We start from the raw sequence: 21,621 nt of genomic DNA, 5'->3' as shown, positions 1-21,621 counted from the left end.
ATTTAGAAATGAAACAGGCCTTACAGAATGTCCAGCCCAAACTCATTTTACAGCTGAGGCTTCAAAAAGGTAAGTCACAGAGTTATTTGAGGGCAGAAGAGGAACTTGAACTTAGCACTGCCAGCTTACTTTACTGTTGTATTCACTGCATTGTGCTGACTCTTAATTATATATTCTTAGTGATGAAAGAATGTGGTAAAAGGGCATCGCTACCAAGTCAGGAAAAAAATACACAGAATGTTTTCAAATTTCCTTTTTAAAACCAGTCTACTTTAGAGTAATTTGTCTAACACTAAATGACCATTTGATCATGAACATCAAGCCATGGTATGGGGTGGAGGAGATATTTTATTTCTCTCACCCCCCCCCCCACCTATATCCATATGATCCCTGAGCCCCATTCCTGCTCCTTTGCAGTGTCCTTGCTGCCACCCTTTTGTTCATGTCACCCTTCCTGTAGTCCGTATGCTACAAAGGTACACCTACATCTTGGAAGTAGACTTTTTAAACTATTGATCTCCTCTTTCTCCCTTTCAATCAGTGATGATGAAAAGAGCCACTGAATTAATCTTCCTGAAATATCACTTTCAACATGACGTTATCATTTGACTTCTACTTCATATGACTTATTATCCTGTAATATTGAAGCCATGGTTCCTTCACGGTTTTCCTGTTTTCTAGGTTTTGTTTTGTTTTTTAAAAAATTTGGCCCTAGTTTAGCCATCCCAAATAACTTTGGTCTAGGGCACAGAGGAGAGTTGTGTGGTACTAGAAGAATGACAACGGCTTCAGGGATTTTCACAAAGTAAAGGTAGCCCTATTTTGCTTCTGTTTAAATTACTTTCTCTTATATTCACATTTCCCCAGTGAAAAAGGTCAAGCAGTGACACATCACTCACTACTGTTTTCATTTTAGCCCTTCTGTCTTGACATTGTCATGAGAATGAATTACCTGCACTTGCCATGCAAGTAGTAACATGGTCTTGCTGCGCAGCTGACCAGCAATGCTCTTGGGAGTTTTTCAGGCTTTGGCCTGGGTTATGACTATTTCCACTTGGGAAAAAAAAAACCAGCCTTATATATATGTAGTTAAAGCAGCATAAAGGATTTTCTTTCAGTTTAGTAAACATCATTAATGTCTTTGCAAGCACTGTGTTCAAGGCTTTGGCAAGTTGACCTACATCAGAGAAAATAAGACCAGGAAGCTTAACATAATTCCAAAAACCAGTTTTTGTCATTCAAATTGTGAGCTATCCCTCAATATTTACCCAATATATCTTATTCTTCCCACATAAATCATATTTTCTGCAAAAACAAAAAACAAAAAACAAAAAAAACCTCTCAATTGTTACCAAAGAAAGACTGTGCCTTACTTTATTAGTCTTAGGTGGAAATTTATCTTCTAAGATCACTCAGCTACTTTGATTACAGCTGTTTTTCCTCTTGAAATTAGCAGAATGTATAATCAAATGAAATAATGTGTACAAACATAATTTTAAAATATGTAAATTTCTAAGTATATACAAAAATTATTTCATATTTTTAGCAGCACTATTCAATTCAACACTTTTGAGTAAGTTTGCTGTGCCACATGGCCTTCTGTAAGACATCACAGATACAAGGAAGAGTAAGTCATAGTCCCCATTACCAAGGGTCTCATCATCCAGCAGAAGAGACTGATATATAAGAATCCATTGTAATTAGATGTTGCAATATGAGTTGCAATATGAGCATATAAATAAACTGTCACATGAATTTTGTCATGGCAATTACAGGCTCCTAACCTATAGATTTTTTGGAAACTTTAAAAATTTGCCCCTTGCAATATAGAATAGGGATGGAAAATAAACACCCTGCTTCGTCGCCAGAATTTAAAAGTCACAATATTTTACATAAACGTCCAGATTTTTGGCTTCTGGCAACTTAGGTCCACATGACAAAAATTAACTATAGCTTCATAGTGGCTTCCCACAGCAGTCTGGCTACTCATGGATGCTTCAGTTTGCCACAGTTACCAGCATTTTGCACTCTTTCCTCTGCACAGAGAACAGGTGGCAGTGACTTGTTTCATGCCACTTGCCTTGTTATTTTCCTTACATCGGTCCACGTCACTTGTTCCTTCCCTGCCAGGCATTTGAGTTCATATCAGTTCTCTAAAGGCAGTCCCATGAAAGTCAGGAGTTAGAATGTCCACAGTCACCATTACTATTCAACATTATTCTGAAAGCTTGAACCAAGGCATGAAAACAAAATCTAAAGCATGAATATTTGAAAGCATAAAACACATTTGCAATAATTTGGAAGTCGTGTAATCGTGTATCTGGCTAGGCCAATTCAAGTGTTATTAGAAATAATGTTCAGCAAGATGGTATGTTATAGGATAAATATACATATAGCAATAACTATCCCATTTAACACTAATAATTTGTTAGAGAATATCATGGATTTTAAAAAATCCCACTCACAATGATAAAACACCTGTTATATAAGAATTAATTCACTGGGAAATGTTTTGTACCTGTGTGAATAAAGCTATGAACTTAAAGTCCAGAAATTATCTAAGCATATGTAAGAATTTGGTACATGGAAATAATGGCATTTTGAACCAAGGTTAAAAAACGGTTGGACAATACCATAAATCATGATAGGATAATGAGTTAACTTTAATTGCAGAAAAAGAATAATATAGTTCTAGCTACACTCATGCATATAAATGTATTTAAAAAGCCCCATGTGTAAATGAAAACCATAACAATCAAAGAAGAAAACAAAAGTTAATGGTATACTTATTTCAGTGAAGAACTTTCTGAGCAATGTGAAAATAAGAAAATAATAAAAAAATTGATAGATCTGAAACTTAAATTGTATACATTCTATGTATTACAAAGATACCATGAGTAAAATAACAAGATCAAAGACAAACTAAAAACAAAATTTGCATCGCATCATATCATAGTCAAGGACACATATTTTTATTGTATCAAGAATACTTACAAAATGATAATAAAAGGTAAATAAACCAATGAAAATAAGCAAAGGCATGAGTAAGAACTTATAATAAAAAATGATAAGCAATACATTTTCATACATCCAGCCTCACTACAATACAACAAAAAGCAGGTACACTACAACCTTCATTAAGTTGATATTAAGTGGTTTATGATGATGATGATGACGACAACTATACCAGTATTGTTCACTCCAAAACCATCTAGTATTTTCTGATTACATTTCCTTTCTTATATAAATTTCCATTTTTCCTGGAGTCAATAATTAGTTATCAATTACATGTTTGATATCTTAGATGGCTCTTAATTTTCTTATTTATTCTATTCTGCTTTCCATCTGTATTTTTTTTCTCCCTTCTCAACTCTTAATTTTAACTTTCAATCCTTTCCCTGAATGTGTTGTTTGGGCTATACCTGCTAGTATTTCCTGGAGCTACTTTGTATTCTGTGAATGTTTATTTCTATCTTTCTTACTGCTTTACTATGTAATACCTTCTCTCATCTCTTGGGAAATAATATAGATATCTTTTTTTATGTTTTCTTCTGTTTTCTGTATTGTTTCCAAATCCCCTCACTACTTTTTTTTGTTTACTGGTTTTGGTCTCTGGTTTTTGTATTAGAGGCTTTTTTCACATGTCCTGAGATCATTGTCTATCTGTTCATGTAGATAATGGCAGACATGGTGCAGTCTATCAATGATGGTTAGGGAGTTAAAAACCTGGCTATTTTTCTAGGACACTCCAAATGGTCAGTATAAGTGTTTTTCACAAGTCATTATATTTCCCCAGAAAGTAGCTCTCCAATCTTCTGCCTGGTTGCTGGTATTCTGGAAGCCAAGGGGAAAGGGTCTGTGTCAGAAAGAGGATTTTCCTAGTAGAGCTCCTCAGTTTCATTATAGCACCTCACCCCTGCCTTTTCAAGGTCTGGATCCAGGGCCCCTCTGGTTGAGTTTCTTCAGAGTAAATTTCAGGTCATCTGGCCCCTTAGGAAGGGGGATTTGAGTATCTCTGATATATATGCAGGGTGGGGAGGTCCTTCCGAGGTTCTCATAGTTCCTTATAAAGACTTTCAAGCAATACTCATGTTTTCAACCTTCTTATGCACCCTCTTCATCAGAGGTAACTAGTGTCTCTTTTCTTGAGACTTTCAGGTGTTCAATGGATAGATTGGCTACCTTCTTGCTGGCCTTGTTGGGCTAAGATTTTGTCTCCCACTCTACCAAATCAATCATCATCCGTCCATTATCTTTACAGCTTCTGGAGTTTTACTGTCATTTCTCACTTGTTGTCCTTTCCAACCATGTTGTTTTTAATTTTTGTAAGTTTATGCCACTTCTTTTCTTCATTACTATTTTAGTTGGAGTTTAGAAGGGACCTGAGATAAATGCTTGGTTTCTATTTGATATGTTCAACCAGAAGTTACAGTTACAACTGAAAAAAAAGAGCACTTAGATTGTAGGTACAATTTTATAGTTTTTTACAGCTGGAAAAGGGTTTAAATATTATCTATTTCAAATTATTGCTTTAAGTAGAGGGAAAGTAAGTCACAGATAATGTGAATGAACTACTGGAGATATCTGGGTTATTAGAAGCAAAGTCAGGACCGTCTTTATATGCACCTTTAGCAAATGGTTTTTAGTTGTGTCTCAAAGAACTGCCACCCACTAGTAACTGGCTTTATCCACAGTGCACAGGACTAGACTCATTATCTCTGCTTCCACTTCTGAGCCCAATCCCTGTTATAGCTGACTGGAGCAAGCTAGTTTATCAAATCCAACCTGGGCCCCAAAATTCTCTCCCATAGGCATTTGGAGTTGAGACCCAAAGACACTACTTTCTCCTACTCTAAGATAGTCTGTTTAATGAGAAGAAGAAAGTTCAGATGTGGATGGTAGACATCTTTGGGCACCATGTCTGTAAATGGGATTATTTTATTAAGCTGGCACACACTAAATAAGAAAGACAACAAAAGTGGGTATTACCACACACCTTTTAGAACTGGGTTCATTTGTTCTTAACTAGTAAGTTTGTCACTATCACCTCTTTTCCCCCTAAAAAAGTCTTAATGGCAAGTGGCTTCAACATGAGTAAAAACAACAGCAGAGATGTGTGTGTTTCTCGGAGTGGACTCAGTCTCAAGTTGCAACTCAAGATGCCCCCAACACCTAAAGATGACAACTCTTCAACTTTTATGCTGCTGTGGCTTTGAGTAATTTGGTAAAGGACAAGGAGTGTTACAAGGAGAGTTAGCATGACTGACTACAGAAAGAAACAGAGAGAGAGAGAGAGGAGAGAGAGAGAGAGGAGAGAGAGAGAGAGAGAGAGAGAGAGAGAGAGAGAGAGAGAGAGAGAAGGCTACCATATAAGAATGTATGTGAAAATAAGGACATAAGCTACCAACATGATTGTGTAATTGTGTTTGGAGGATGATTGATGAAGATATGTCTGCAACATGTACTTTTGTAAGGGAAAAAAACAACAAAAACAAAAAATCCCCAGTGCAGCTGGACCCCTACTGATGTCCTTTCCCCATCTCTTTCTGGGGTGGATATATGGCTTCAGTTTCTTTCAAGTGTCATCTGGTGACTGCTGGGGCTTTCTGTAACTCTCCAGGACTTTTTAGTTTCTATGAGCATTAAAAACTTTCCCAGTGGCTTAAGGAAACCACACACATACACTCACTTGAAGCTCATCAGAAGAACAAATCCACCATGTTGCTGCTTTCTCTTATCTTTGTAAACTTGTTGTTCTCTTCTCCCAAGAGTTTCATCCTTCTACTACATGAATTTGGTTGAAGAAGAGGTTATAACAGAAGTGTAAAAGGTTGATTAGTGAAACAGTAGAAGAGTTTTTAAATCCCAAGTTAACGATTTACTCTGGAGAATCTGGTGCTCCCTGTGTTTCTGTTCTTGTTTTCTAAGAAGCTAGAAGCAGGTAAAGCTGCCCCAACAAAAAAATCTAGCTCACAACCCCCCATGGTTTCAAATAAAAACAAGTATGGACCAAGAAAAAACATAAGGGAGTAGGATTCGTGAAAATAAAGCAGCAGAACAAAATAAATGTAATATATCCATTTCAGTCTTTCTGGTTCTTACAACAACAAATATGGCTGGCAACGTATAGACTAAACACTGTGAAGGTAATTTAAAATCCTTGGTCTCATTTTAATGGAAAATGTCCTCACACCTGCCCTTGCTCCCAAGGAAAATTGACCACTCCATTCTTTGTCCACGCACAGTAACATACATGCCAATTTATTATGGAGTCACAGAACACTGTGTTGCACTTATTTGCATACACACCCACGTCACTGCCACCCCTAGTAGACCATGAGCTTCTTAAGAGAAAGAAATGTCTTAATTTGTCCTTGGATTAACACATAGTACAGGGCTGGTACAACTGAGGCATTTGATGTTGAACAAATAATTTTATTTTTTTTTAACTTTTTTAATGTTTATTTTTGAGAGAGAGAGAGAGGGAGAGACAGAGAGAGACAGAGACAGACAGACCATGAACAGGGGAGGGGCAGAGAGAGCAGGAGACACAGAATCTGAAGCAGGCTTCAGGCTCTGAGCTGTCAACACAGAGCCTGACGCGGGGCCGGAAGTCACAAACCATGAGATCATGACCTGAGCAGAAGTCTAACACTTAACCGACTTAGCCACCCAGGTACCCCCAAATAAGTAACTTTAATATAGAGAAACCATTTACTTTAGGCAAGTCTTCTACCCCAATCTCTACAAATATTCCCAGTCTATCATCTGGAGGAGACAACAATCACCAACTCACGGAGCCAAGTGATCACCAGTCAACCTTGGTTACCCCAAGACTTAGTGCTGGGCAGAGAGGAAAATGGGGCTCATTAGACCTGAATTCTGACTCTGTTACTTTAAATTAGTGCCATGAGAAAGTCACTTAATTGTTTGAGCCTTCATATACTTACCTGTAAATTGGGCTAGAGTATCTTGGAGATGATAAGTGTAATTAGATGAAATCATAAAGTCATGTCACCTAGTTCACAGCAGGAGCTCAGCAAAGATTGTATCTTTTATAAGCAGCAACCTTCTCTACTAAGAAATTCTGGGGCTGGGGGAAGATTCCTAACAAATCCCCCCCTCCTTTTAAAAAATAACTAATATAGCTTTGTGGGCTAGGCTATTTGAAATGAAGAATGAATGCTGATATGCCAGCTACTTTTTTATCCCTTTTAAGTTTTATTTCTTTTATAATTGATGTACTAAACCAGATTTTAATTGTTTAGAAAATGTCTTCGGGCACCTGGGTGGCGCAGTCAGTTAAGCGTCCGACTTCGGCTCAGGTCATGATCTCACAGTCTGTGAGTTCGAGCCCCGCATCAGACTCTGTGCTAATAGCTCAGAGCCTGGAGCCTGGTTTGGATTCTGTCTCCCTCTCTCTGCTCAAGCTCTGTCTCTGTCTCAAAAATAAACATTAAAAAAAATTTTTTTTAAAGAAAATGTCTTATGTTGAGACTATCTATGGCTTTCTTTAGAAAGGGATTTCTGTAATTCAGGAACTTGAACAAAGCAGACTCCATAAATATGCAACGGATGACTGAATGAATAAAAGACTTGATCAGTCAATCAATCAGTGTGGCTAACGACAATTCCTGGAGAGTAGAGAAGGGTTTTTTCCACAGGAAAATATAAACACTCCCAGTGTCCCAGCTCAAGATACTGTTAGAAGGTACAGAAAGTTGACACTCAAAACAGTTCTTTTCAGTTTATATTTATGATTCTGGTTTATTATGATCTTGGTCTAGTCACCAAAGAATTTGGATTGCAGTTGGAATTTTTACTCCACGAATTATTTTGCTCATTTGGGAATTACCTCCTTATGACTCCATCTACCTCACAGAAGCTGCTATTTCTTTGGTTCCAACAGCTAAATTGCCCTGCCTTGAGAGTCAAAAGGCCTGGCTCTGCCATGAGCCAGCTTTGCAAAATTGTATATTTTATGAACTTCTTAGATTCTTTGTATTCTTACCTTTGGAAACAGATGGTTAGAATTGACAATTATTAACATCTCTTCTGATTCTAAAATTAGAAGGTTATCCCACAAACTGGTTAATCTGGGGAAGTGACAACAATAGAAAACTCAGAAAAGCTGAGTGGAGCTGCCTGGCACCCTGTGTGGAAAGGCTGGTTCTGCAGGTCGGGAGTCCCCAGACAGTGGGGTACACCCCTGCGCTCTGGACTGCTCTGGGTTCTAGGTTTCCTCGCTCCAGCTGTGTGAACCCGAGAGCTCTTTTGATTGGTTTCTCACCCTCCCTCTTCTTTATACTCTCCCTCCAATTTTTTCTCTCTCCTCTGTACCAGTTCTTACTCAGTTTTGTGAATTAGAACTGCCTCACAATTCCCTCTGGGTTCAGATCTCCAGCCTGATGGTGGGATTTATAATGTCCCCTAGATGTGTTTTTCTTTTCTTAGCTGCTGACAGAAACAAAAATGGGCAAGAGCCCTAGCGAGGGCTGGGTAATGAATGAGGGATTAACAATTAGCCCTGAATATAGATGTATTCTAGAGTATTCGGTGGAAGCTGAATGCTGTGTGGGGAGAGAGTGCTGTCTGTGTGGTAGGGAAACATTCTGAACTCTCAGCAGGGAGGCAACCCTGCAGCTTTAGTGCTAAAGGGGGGAACTGCCAACGATAAAAACAAATCTTCAAAACCTAAAGCAATGAGAAAATGTCTTCATCTGTCCTGTGACAGGAAGCACAGATGTCTAAATATACAAACATCCTACTCTTAGGGGGCAAATACTAGTCAAAAGGAGCTCTCCTTCTCTTGAAAAATATTATGTGTCTCTAGAAAACTTTGGTGATTTGGTTGAGAAGACAAGGATATTGTTAGAAGTGAAAAGATATTTGAAGTTTTCCTCTTTCTCTGAAATTAGGTCAAGCAAACTCTTAAGTGCATGCTTCTAGAATGTCTCCATGTTTCAAAAACTCTTGTCTTCAATTCATAGTATTTTTATTTTAACTTCATGCTGAGAAGAAAGATTAAGCTAGAAGGGTCTCTAGCTCTTAGCACAGTGTCTCCCAAGTAGCAAGTGCTTCTAAATGTCCATTGAATTAAGTGTCTGATGAAGGCAGGAAAGTTGACTTGTTTATTTTACCAGAAAATAAACAGGAAAAACTCCAACAGAAACTCTTTACGTATAAAACTGTACCTTCAGTGAGCCTGAGGTAAAAGCCCTCCCCATCTGATGAGGCCATATAAAAGCCCTCTGACCGATGAGGGACCTTTCCCTTAAAAAGAATGAAATAATAATTTGAGTGGAGGCTGGAGAAGGCTAAAGGGCAATTCTATTTTTCATGGTCACTTGCGATGCACAGAAGCAGCCCAGAGTGGGTGATGCCACAGCCACTGCAATGCTGGGCAAGTGTTACAAGCACCAGGGACCCTGCCTGTCATTTTCATTGATAATTATGACATACCGTTTATTCCGCCATACACTCTACCCAGTGGAAACAAGTCTTCACCCACCTTGTGCAGTGCAGATATCGAAGGCTCATTATTCCCGCTCAATCAGCTTCGGCCAATGTGTAAATATTGAAGCAAGTCTAAGGAGCCAAGGAAGGGAATGATGATTACTACATTAATACTAATGAGTGGAACAGAATTGGGAATGTGTTTAGCTAATGTTGCTGCTGAAGGAAATGACTTAAAAACGAGAAAGCGATCAACACAATGATCATTGATTTTTTAAAAATGACCAAGATACAAAATCCACATAAAGTAACAACCAAAAAGGGAAATATACGGCCCTAGAAAATGTGTGTCTGTCTGTCTGAACATTTAGTTCGTTCAAAAGATTCTGTGTGTGACTCCAGCAGCTCCTACATGCCAATAAGAACAGTCTACACACAGCTTTCTTGCTCCTCTCCCTTGTTTGTAGCCTTTTTCCGTACATAAAATAGATGTATATATACCCACAGCAAATGCAGTGAACACTATTATCAACACACACCTTGACTTTTACTGTAGTGGATGCCAAAGGATCCAGAAGTGGGTCTATAAAAGTGAAATTTGGGGGAAAGGGAACACAGGAGAGAAAATAATGACAGCCATGTGAACTTATGAAAGTCATTTTTCCCTTGCACCTCATTAAATGTTGTAACACCATCCTTATCAAACCCACCCGATACTCACACAAAAGCCATTTATTTGGGAGCGGACATGGTGCTTATTTATTTTAAGGGGTCTGCCCCATATTCAGTGGTTGCAATAGCTCCTCACATCCCTCACTTTCGAACGTTTGCACTTCAAAAGAAACTAAATTTCTTGCTATAGTGAGGAAGGTTTAGAAACAGGCTATTCTCTGAATGCTTTTTTTGTTTGTTTGTTTCCCCAGTAAATCTAACCCCCAAGTTCTGCCCAAGCTTTAAGGATGTTTTGTCAGCAGCATTTCATTTTCCTCTACGGAGCACTGTGGGCTCTTTGAGCCTGGCACCGAGCTGTGCTGCTGGCATCCAGAGCCCGAGAGTTGTCAGTGTCTCGGAAGGTCTATGCCTGAGTCAGACACAGCCAGCACTTCTACGAGTTAGAAGCTCACACCCAGTGCTTCTCTCTCAGCAGACACAGGGAGGCAGTGCGGGAAAGCTTGGCTTCTGCAAGCCAGGAGGACAGAGACCACTGCTGCAAAGCGTCCTTACCTTTTCCACGGTTAAAGTCCTAAAGTCTCCTCAATTGCTGGTTTAACTTTCATAGAGCTAAGAAATTTTAAAGAAAAAGGTCAGGTTACCTGACCAGTGAAACAACCCCCGCCCCACCAATTTTTTTGAATGATTGTGTGTTTAGGGACAATGACACTTTATAAAAGCTATTAAAAGTGGCAATTATTTAAAGCAGTCTTATAATACATAATATATCCAATACCCAACACCCAATATGCATCTCAGACACGTACCTAGAGTTTCCTTGATGATCCTGCCCTCCTAAAAGGATTTACAAAAGCACTTTAAAATACATAATCTCACTGACTTCTTCCACTAGTCCTTGAGATTATAATAACCATGCATTTGTTTCCATTTCATAAGGAAGGAAACTGAACTTAGAGATTGTGTGTGGTTTAAGGACATCACACAGTGACCAGGGAGCAGTAAACTGGCGAGCAGTGAGTCAGGACTTCAATCTCTGTTGTCTGACTCTATGTCAAAGGTCATTCACTTTACCCTTCTCAGATTTTCATAGGTATCAGAAATTAGCGGTTTCCCAGACTGCTTCTCCTAAGACCCTTAAAAGGGAGTGAATTAAGAGATATTATCTTTCCTTTGTCCAGCATAGAAAACAAGATATAAGGTTTAAAACATCATAATCCCTATCCCAAGTGTAATCTCCCACCTCACACCCAAGTATTCCAACAATCTCCTTCTGCTTTCCTTCTCCAACTATTCTATGAAACCAGACTTTTGCTCTTATTCTCCATTCTGTTATCCTCATTCCCATGGTTAGTTTCTTCTTCCTTACCTACACCTTGACCCTGTCAATGAGTTTTCAAAATAGGTGGCTATCTCTTTTTTAATATTTCCCCAATCTACCTGTTCTCCCAATTCCCATTACGATCACCATGGATGTGGTCTCTTTTCCTAGAACTGGGATTTTCCAAACACATGTCCTTATATCCATATCTTCCCTGTTCTAATTCATCCTGCATAGCACTTCCAGATTAACCATTCTAAACTGCGCTTGAATTAAATCAGTGCCCAGCTTCAAAATTTTCAGGGGCTCCCCTTGGCTTTTGTAAACAATATGCAAACTGTTTTCTGCATGCAGTTAACAAACACCACAAAATCTGACTTTACTTCACTTTCCAAATGTAGCCCTTCTGTTTTCTCTCACTCAAGCTTTGCCCCTTCTAGCTGTCCACATAAAGTGGTGTACTTTTTGCCTTGCCCTTTCTCATTATGCTTGCACCTCCAAAATCAGTATTCATCAGAATCTAAGTCAAACATGGGGTCTTTCATGAGGCCTTCCCTGATTCACACAGAGACAAGCAATTTTTGTCCCTCAAACTCCTATCCACAGTCCAATGCAAATTCTTTTAAAAATAGACTAAGTATAAATAGTACATAAATGAAAAAACTTCCAAAGCACCTCTCATCAATTGTCTCTTGAATTATAGTTACTGGTATACATATTAATCTTCTCTCCCAGGGTATAAGTGCAGGAGGGCAGGGACCAGGTCTCTTTCTTTGAATTCACAGCAGCCCTAGAACAGCTTTCACATATTTGGTGTTTAGTAAGTAAGTGGATTAATGAAGAATGGGTTGTGGATAAGCCAAACTTTCCCATTTGCCTCCGCTATACTATACACATAATATCATGTAATATTTAGTTGGATTTTCTATCACTCAATAAATTAATTTTTCATATTTACTAATTGCATAATATATGTCAGGCACGGTACTGGGTACTATAGTAAACAAAACAGACATGTTCCAAAGCACTAGGGAAGATAGATGATAAGCAAACTAGTAATTCTTGAAGATAGTGATGAGACTACAAAAACACGCAAAGCAGGTGCAGGGCTCAAGGAGGGGCTGTAAAGGAAACCTAGGCTGGAGTTTAAGCACAGTTTCTCAGGAGATAAATGAGACTGGAGGGTGAGAAGAAAGTGCCATTCAAAGGCCAGGAGGAAGTTTATTCCAGATAGAGGAAACTGCAGGAATAAAGCCAAGAGGTGGGCAAAAGCAGAACATGTTTTGGGAACTGAAAGAAAACCAACCCAGCTGGATTATAATGAATGAATGGAGAGGGTAGGCCAAAACTGGGTTGGAGAGGGAGGCGAGGACCAGACCACACAGGTTTTGCAGACCCTGCTAAGGAAGTGGATTCTCTGTGGCAAGACATTATATGGGTAGAATACTGTGATCTATTTTTGCCTTTAGACCATTCTGGTAACCGTGAAGACAAAAGATTAAAGAAAGATAAAAGCAAAGAAACTGGAAGGGGGACCATCGCAGGGGTCCAAGCAAGAAATGATGTGACTTAAGCTCGCACAGCAGCGTGCTGGTGTGGGGTGAAGGACAAATCTAACACAGCAACCACAGAGCTTGTTAAACATGAGGCATGAAGGAAAGAAAAGAATCAAGGTCAGTGCCCAGGTTTCTGGGCAATCAGGCAATCAGTGTTGCCATTTACCAAGATAGGAAAGATCAGAAGAAAAGGTTTGAAGGGAAAAAAAAACCCATTAGTTCAAACTTTAAAGTCATCTTACACTATAATTATCCATGTGACAAATACTTGATGCATGTTTTTGAACACCTGTTATGCTGGACACTACATTAGATGCTAAAGTAAATCAGATAGACAGAATCCCTGCCCTTATAGCTCATACCATCTGGAGAAGAATACCAATGTCTTTAAACATTTTTTCAAAATCAGATGGCTTACAAGATGGTGTGCAGGCATGCAGACTCTGCGGCTGGAGATTTTATAGAATACAATGTCACACTACTTTAAAGATTTCTTTTCTTTGGATCCTTTGTTCGGATTTGAAATACGAAATTTACTTACTATTTTGCAAATGAATCCTAGGAATCCATGGAAGCAGAAGTCCAAGCCAAACACATAATAACTTTGGGAACAGCTGCTCACAGTTTGCTTTCATTATGGCTCTTAATGTCTTTTAACCTCAGCCTCAATTATCCTCCTTGACAAGCATGGCTGGAACATGGTCTGAAGTCATCATACCCAATCTCTGCTGCCATGGCTAGGCTTTTCTTTAAAGTGGCCCCTTCGAAGAAAGAAAAGATGAGAGTGTAAAGTATCATCTTCCAGCCTTATCAATAAGAGTGTGAGACAAAAAAAGAATCTCAAACTGTGAAACTTCTGAAAGTTAAATCCTGCTTTTCAGTCTGAATGGAACTTACATGTACCCAAATGTTCCTCTGTATACACCATAGTTTATGATCACATCATTCAAGAGAATAACCTATATAAGGTTAAAGGAAAATGCAACATCTTTTTAATGGTTTACCCAAATCTTCCCCAGCATATCTGCAATAAATTATGTAACCAAATACATCACACATTCAGTAACTGACCACGTGTGGAAAACTCAGACACTGAGCCCAAGTTAATAAAATACCCATAAATTAAAATTTGGCCAAGGACTTTTTTTTTTCAGGACTGACTGGCAATTTATTGATCACGCTCTTAAAATTCCTGTCTATCATAAAGTATCATATTGTGAATGTGATGATATTTTGCCTTAGAATTTGTAACATTTGCCCATTTATAAGGATTCCTTTTTTCTTATAACATGCCCAGATTGGGTTTATTAATTTTCTAAAACAACAGTTTACATGAATTCACATTCTAATAGTCACCTTCCTAATGCTGAAAATCTTGTTCTCCTTAGAACATGATCTGCGATTTTCTATAGATACTTGCCCTGGCATACTCTCCAACTGTTTTCACTATTCACTGAGCCCAGCAGAGAAGCTCTGACCACATGCACTGGCTAAATCACTATACTTCGTCTCTGGTAATATCAAATATATACAGAGGTCAGCTGTCTCCCTTTGATCTTCAGCTAGCACAAGTGCTTTCTCACTAAGTTGTCCTCTGTGGTTTGTTTTTGATATTTAAACAGTTTGGACATCTCTAAAAGTGGAGTGACATTGACACCAAGATAAGGTGCCAATCAATTTATTAAGTGATTTTGTACAAAAATGGCAAACTTAACATGACCCTGGAGCATGACTGATTCACCCAACAAGAAGTGTGAAGAAAGCCATTCATCTGTTCCTGTCCCTTCTGGCTGAGGACATCTATGTGGAGCTCTTCTCGAGTTGGAGCTATCAAAACTCAAAAGAAATGAGAGATTTTTTAATTAAAAATTTTAACTAATAAGCATCAGCAATATCTTTATTTCTACCTTTATTTGTTTGGTTAAATTATGAATGTAGAGTAGATCACAGGGACTTGCTCCACGTCCTTAGGAGGGACATTTTTTCTTTTAAGATGAGACTTCAATACGTTGCAAGCCATCTAAATTACCAAACATAACATTTACAATAAATAATTTCCAATGAAGGAAAAATGAGTTATAACAGGCAAATGTGTTTCTTTATCTCAGACTAGTACATCCTGGGTAGCCTAGAGATAAACCTAGCTTAAGAGTACTGAATTTTTTAGCATTTTGTGTTTCAAAATTAAATAGACAATGCCTACGTAAGAATGAACTATGGTTACCTTTATTCCTTATTCTATGTGAATGCCAAAACAATAGATTACTCTGAAATAAGATAATAAAAAAGTATGACCTTTAGATAGCATTGTTCCTAATAAAATAGCTAACTCTTAGAATGAATTGGCCTGACTGACTCACAAGACCAATTTTACATAAGTGGACTCAATCATCCGTGTGTGGTAGGATCAAAAAGCAAGTGTAATTTAAACCAGTTGCCTATTGACCAGACACAGCAAAAAAAAAAAAAACACAAAAAACAAAACTAGGGGACAACTGACAGTTTAGACAGAATGCCATATTTAAGGGACAGATGAGAAAGAGATTATTAAACTATGAGGAATGATCAGAGAAATAGTTGGAGAATATTATGTAATAAAAGCCAATTGAGGTGGGACTTACAAGATGACAGAGTCCAAGAAATGATAAGAATAATTCAATTATTATTGACCTCTAAGCCCTGAGAATATGGATTATCCTGGTGCCCAAGAAGAGAGGTTTTCAGGCCTGAGAGCATCCCATTACCATCTTCCAGATTGTACATAACCCTGTTACATTATTTATTTAAAAGATATGTTTAAGTCCTAACCCCCAGTACCTCAGAATGCGACCTTATTTGGAAAGAGGGCCTTGCAGAGGTAGTCAAGCTAAAATGAGGTCACTGGGGTGGGCCCAAATCAAATATGCTCGTATCTTTATAAAACAGAGAAATTTGAAGACAGAGACAGACTACTCAGAGGGAAGACGATGTAAAGGTACAGGGGAAAGAGCCACATGAGAAGGGAGAGGAATCTACAAGCCAAGGAATGCCAAGGATGACTGGTAAACACCAGAAACTGGAACACACAAGAAAGGATTCCCTCCTACAGCCATCAGAGAGAGTGTATGATCATGCCCACACCTTGATTTTGGCCTTCTAGCCTCCAGGACTGTGAGACAATAAAGTTCTACTGTTTTAAGACACCCGGTTTTGCAAACCTAGGAAACAAAATACACTCCTTATCCTGAAGTTGCACCATAGTGACAACCACTTGACATCCACCAACATGATCCCCAGGCAGGAAGATTTACAGACCAGAAATATCTCATTGTATCGAGCTGCCCACGGCCTGGTCCTGATAGGGACACCTTTTTTGGAGAATGCTTGCAGAATGTCTTTTGAGTCAGACCTTCCTCCCCACCTTTGACTTGTCCACCCACTGGTAAATGGTCTAGAAACAAGGTGGGGGGTGGGTGTGCGTAAAATAGTGAACAAGGGAAGAAGCATCCGGGACTTGGAATTGGGATCCGGAAGTTTAGTTGTCCATCACTTATCTCATACACTCATTACTTCAGCATATATATACTAAGCACTTTTTATGTGCTAGTCATTGTGCTAGATGATTAAGGAAATAGCTGTGAATAAGACAGACAAAGAAACTACCCTCATGGAGTTTATGTTGTAACCTGATTTCACTCAATCTCATACAAATAAATGTTTATTAAACAAGTTAATCAAGAGAGTTTAGTCCTGCTTACATCATGCTTTGAAAAAGCTGGATTCCTCACATGGTTTGGAATAATCTGAAACTGCCTTTCAGTTAATATTTATTTTCTATGGACACTATGGTTTAAATAAGCTAATTTACAGCTTCTCAAAGCCTGCCCTGAAAGAGTAAGCTAATATACCTCCTTCAATAAATGTGAATGTGAATGTGTGTGTGTGTGTGTGTGTGTGTGTGTGTGTGTGTGAGAGAGAGAGAGAGAGAGAGAGAAGGAGAGAGAGAGACAGGGAGGGACTAGGAATAGAAACATAAATTATGCTGCTAATACTTATATGTGCAGCTGGCATTTCTACTGTCCTGTCTCTTCTGACAGTGCCCTCCTCTGGAAGCTGTTAGGATAAGAGCTACTAATGTCGGCTGTGCCACACAAAGGTGATGGCGAATTGATGAGCCTGTAAAGAGATTCGAAGGCGAATAGGGAAATGCATTGTTAATGCTATTAAATATTACTTAGCCTACAGCAAGCTGCATGTTCAACAGTTTAAACTTTAATTGCTAGCTGATGCAGAAACAAGCCTGGATATATGTAAATCCTATTGAAAGCTAATATCATTTTGGCTGCTCAGATGGATTAGCAGCCACTACAATTAGCAGCATGTGCAGCTAATGATATTAGGGGAGAATCCATCATGCAGCAGTCTAGGCCTTTAAATCTGAAAAGTTCAGGCTCTTCTCCCCACAGAAACCCCACAGTGGGGAGTCTTGCCAACTGATGCAGCAGGCTGCAGGGGTGAGCCAAGCAGCTTACAGAACTCAGGAGACTGACTCCACTATCACCTTGAATTGTTCTTCCTTATGCCCTTTCTCAGCTATTCCAGCTAAGCACTTTATGGCCAGTGCCCCCTCCTCCCCACCCTCCAGGGATCAGAGTAGAAGCAAAAAGAAGCCTCTTCAGTTTCTGAACTTATGACTCACTCTGGGTATGGTGGTTGTGGTAGAAGGAGAAAGAGCAGGGATCTTCCTCACATGTGGCACCACCAGACGCAGGTTGTTGTATGGAGCATTTACTAAAATGTTTATGATGACATAAGAGAGCCCCAGTGAAAATAATTCTCATTTAAAACTTTACTACTTTAGAGTAATCTATGGAAACTGTCATATTTTGAGTGGAACTTCTGTATCTGTTCTATAAAAATAAGCTTAATAATGCCCTTTCAGGTCACCAGCTATATGGAACATGACTGGTAGTAATTTATAAAAAATTATTTTCTGACCCTGATAAATACTAAAGTCAAAGTACTTGAAGGAAAGACTGCCCTTTATTAGTAAAATTTCTAAAATATGAAAGGTTGTAGTTTTATTAACCTTGTTTTAAAAAAACTACTATAGTCCATTAAAATAGAACAGCACATACCACAATTAAGCTAAAATGGCTACTTACAAATAATTTTAGATAATCTAATTTTGAGAAGAGAACTATTTCATAATCAAAACTCTAAATACTCATATAAGGGGCTATTAATATCTTGATCTATGAGGCTATTTATTTTAGACATTTTCATCAATGAACTCTAAATTTTAACTAATAATCATGTTTAGCCACAAATTCTGAATGTATTTGATAATTATCAATTAGGAAAGTCTTGCCTTATCAATATCACATAAGTAGTAATTATTAGTTTGTTTTTTCAAGTTACAGTAAACCGAATGTTTAGGAAGATGAAGGCTTAGAGGTGCATATATAATTACAATTTTGTGAAAACATTTACTGTGGCTTACCTTTTAAAAAAATTTCTTAATGCTTATTTTTCAGAAAGAGAGAGAGAGAGAGAGAGAGAGAGAGAAATGGCACGAGAGGGGGAGGGGCAGAGAGAGAGGGAGACACAGAATCCGAAGCAGACTCCAGGCTCTGAGCTGTCAGCACAGAGCCCGACTTGGGCTCAAAGTCACAGACCGCAAGATCATGACCTGAGCCGAAGTCGGACGCTTTAACCGGCTGAGCCACCCAGCCGCCCCTGTGGCTTACCTTTTTATCAAAACTACAGGATATAATAAACTCTCACTGTATTTTGTACAAAAACTTATGTTACAAGAAGATGATGAATAAAGATCTAAGAACAGAAAGGTTAAGCTACCCTTTTCACGTCCCATCATTTAGAAGAAACTTTTGCCAATTTTGCTCATCTTGGATTTGTCCTATAGGGATCTCATCTTAGTATGGACAGCAGCCCTCAATGAATCACTGTTAGTACAGAATGGAGATGATTTGTTGTCATCAGCAATCCCTTCATGTTACTCTGAGAAAGCTACACTCAGTAGAGGTTCAAGCATCTCCACTCTGCTGGAAACTTCCATCCCATCTCATGCACTTCTCAATTGTTTTATATGGAGACGTCTTTAGAGTTTTGTGGGACAAAAGCAAAACTGATGGCATTTTCCCTACAGTCTTTTTCACAATAAATTGTTGATACCAAAATTTTCCCCTCACCAGCCCTTCTCTATTCTGCACTATGTTCAGAAGCATGTCTCTAGTCTTCCATAAAGAAGAATGGGATTCTAAGATGTGTGAGATGTCAGGTCAGAGGAATGATTTGATGGCAACTTTGCACATATGAAGAGTGAAAACAGCAATCAAAAGGGGTTACATTCATTTGTTCTTAAATTTAGCAGACATTTGTCGAGGACCTGTTGAGTGCCAAACACTGATATAAACATGCCTAAGGTATTTCCCTTGTTCTCAAGAAACTTACAGCTTATTGAGGGAAAGAGTGCTTAAGTCTAACCAAGATAGAAATATTCACAGGCTCAATGGGCACATACAACTTAGACTGGAAGCAGCCAGAGTCTAAAAAAAGTTTAGTCCCAAAGAAAAATTTCAATGGTGAGGATTACAATATACAGTTTAGGTATCAAGAGGGATTGCAAGTTTGTGGTATTTTTAGGAATAAAATTTTAGAATGCATATGGCTTTAATTATATGTGTGTGTGTATCAAGTTCATCTGAAGCTTCCAAGAGAGTTGGGTCTAGGAACACCGCACCAACTTGGTAACTCTGACCTTTCACTGTGACGCTTTGCTGTCTGGCACAGAAGATGTGTTCCCTGCTCCACCGCTCAGCTCATCTAGTTTCTGCAAACATCAACACCCTTCTATGTCTTCTCAGAGGTCCCTCAGCATTTTACCAAAGCTTACCTTCACATCTTGAGTTCATCACAAATCAGCTCATTTCTCATGACTATAAATGATTTGGTTCAGGAATGCTGAGTGGTAAAATAACTGGAGAATAGATTATTTCTTTTCATCTCCCCTCTTTTTCAAAAACTTGAGTGTAAAATATCTTGAATCTTGCCACCAGCCAGTTTTTTACACTGTGTTACACTATTACAGTGTAAGCAGAGGCAAAAACAAAACAAAAAACCAAGTGCTTATTTTAGCTTACCATGATATTTGTGGGTAGTGCACAGGTATAGGAGAATGTTTAAAAATAAAGGTAATGGGAGGTGCCTGGGTGGCTCAGTTGGTTAAGCATCCAACTTCGGCTCAGGTCATGATTTCATGGTTCGTGAGTTCGAGCCCTGCATCGGGCTCTGTACTGACAGCTCGGAGCCTGGAACCTGCTCCAGATTCTGTGTGTGTGTCCTTCTCTCTGCCCCTCCCCCACTCACACTCTATCTCTGTCTCAAAAATAAACATTAAAAAAATTAAAAATAAAGATAACGAATGACTATTTCACAAGGCATATTTGGAGGAATTATTCTAGACAGAAGCCTTGAATGTCATGATTTTGAAGTGAAACCTCCAATGTTGCCAATCCAATGTAACTAAGACCCATTCTCTTCTTTTGAACTTGTTTCTCTTCTTGTTCTTTCCAGCTTAGTATCACATTCCACTTGGTCATATAAACTAGAATATTAGTTTTACTTTGACTTCTTTCCACACATATTCTCTCACATTGGCCAAAAAAAAACCCATCGCTTTCCTCTTTCCAACATCTTTAAACACTTTCCCCCACTTCTTTTCCCATTGCTGCCACTATCTCAGTTGTACTAGTTGTCACCTCTCGTCTGGACTATTGGCAATGGTACCCTAAATGGTCTCTTGCCTCCAACATTCTCTTCTATCACTTTTACCCTTCACACTACCAGCAGCATTCACTTCCCAAACATACTGTTGCCTAAAAATCTTATGATCTAAAAGATAGAGTATGAAATCCTTAGGGTGGTATTGAAGCCATTTTCCAGTTTAGAACCAAGGAGAATTTTAGACTCATCTTCTCCCATTTTCACTGTGAACATGTGCGTCTAAGCTCCGGCCAAGCTGGATTGATCCAGTTATACTGAGAACTCTTATACTTCAATGTCTTTATTTATGCTGGAGCACCAAAGCACTCATGTTATCTATCTCATACACTTCAACATGGTGAGATATCTTTTCTCTAGGCTTGCTCAATGTGACCTCCTCTCTGAAGCCTTCCCTAATTCCTCATACCAGTTACTCATTAAACAGCTCTTACAGCATAGACCTCAAAAGGTCTCATAGGAAAATGCTTTATATCTTTATAACTTTTTTCCTTCCAAAACATTTAGTGAGGGGCAACAATGTACCAGGGATTGTAATAGGTATTAGGAATACAGAAGTGAGCAAGACAGGTAAGATTAGTTTCATGGAATTTCAATTTTAGTGGAGAAAATAAGCAAATAGGTATCAATCAATCAGTCAGTCAAAAAAATAAATCCAGAAACATGAGCAGAGTAATGTGCTAGTGTAACTGGGGTTGGGGGGGGGGGGTAAGGCACAATTTTATATTGGCTGTCAAGGGAAAGCTTCCTCTAGGGTTACTATTTGAGCTGAGACCCAAATAATAAGAGTGTCTTTCAATATCAGTTTTTGGTTTTTTGCTTTAGTTGGGTGTTAGT

At 38.6% G+C, this 21,621-nt stretch overlaps 1 long non-coding RNA gene across 2 annotated transcripts in view; it reads right to left on the bottom strand.

Moving 5' to 3' along the window:
• Positions 1-3,091: 3,091 nt before the first annotated feature.
• Positions 3,092-21,621, bottom strand: part of LOC128314516 (uncharacterized) — a 42,916-nt gene continuing 24,386 nt past the window's right edge. For both annotated transcript variants that reach the window (XR_008296252.1, XR_008296253.1), the window contains 3 exons: positions 13,544-13,763; positions 9,512-9,588; positions 3,092-4,438 (listed from right to left, as the gene is read on the bottom strand). This is a non-coding gene — a long non-coding RNA (uncharacterized LOC128314516). The remainder of the gene's footprint in view (positions 4,439-9,511; positions 9,589-13,543; positions 13,764-21,621) is intronic.

Source organism: Acinonyx jubatus, chromosome B1, assembly GCF_027475565.1.
Source record: "Acinonyx jubatus isolate Ajub_Pintada_27869175 chromosome B1, VMU_Ajub_asm_v1.0, whole genome shotgun sequence".
In the NCBI taxonomy this organism is placed as follows: domain Eukaryota; kingdom Metazoa; phylum Chordata; class Mammalia; order Carnivora; family Felidae; genus Acinonyx; species Acinonyx jubatus.
The sequence above is the reverse complement of the archived record's forward strand: the minus strand, read 5'-3'. Positions and strand labels throughout refer to the sequence as shown.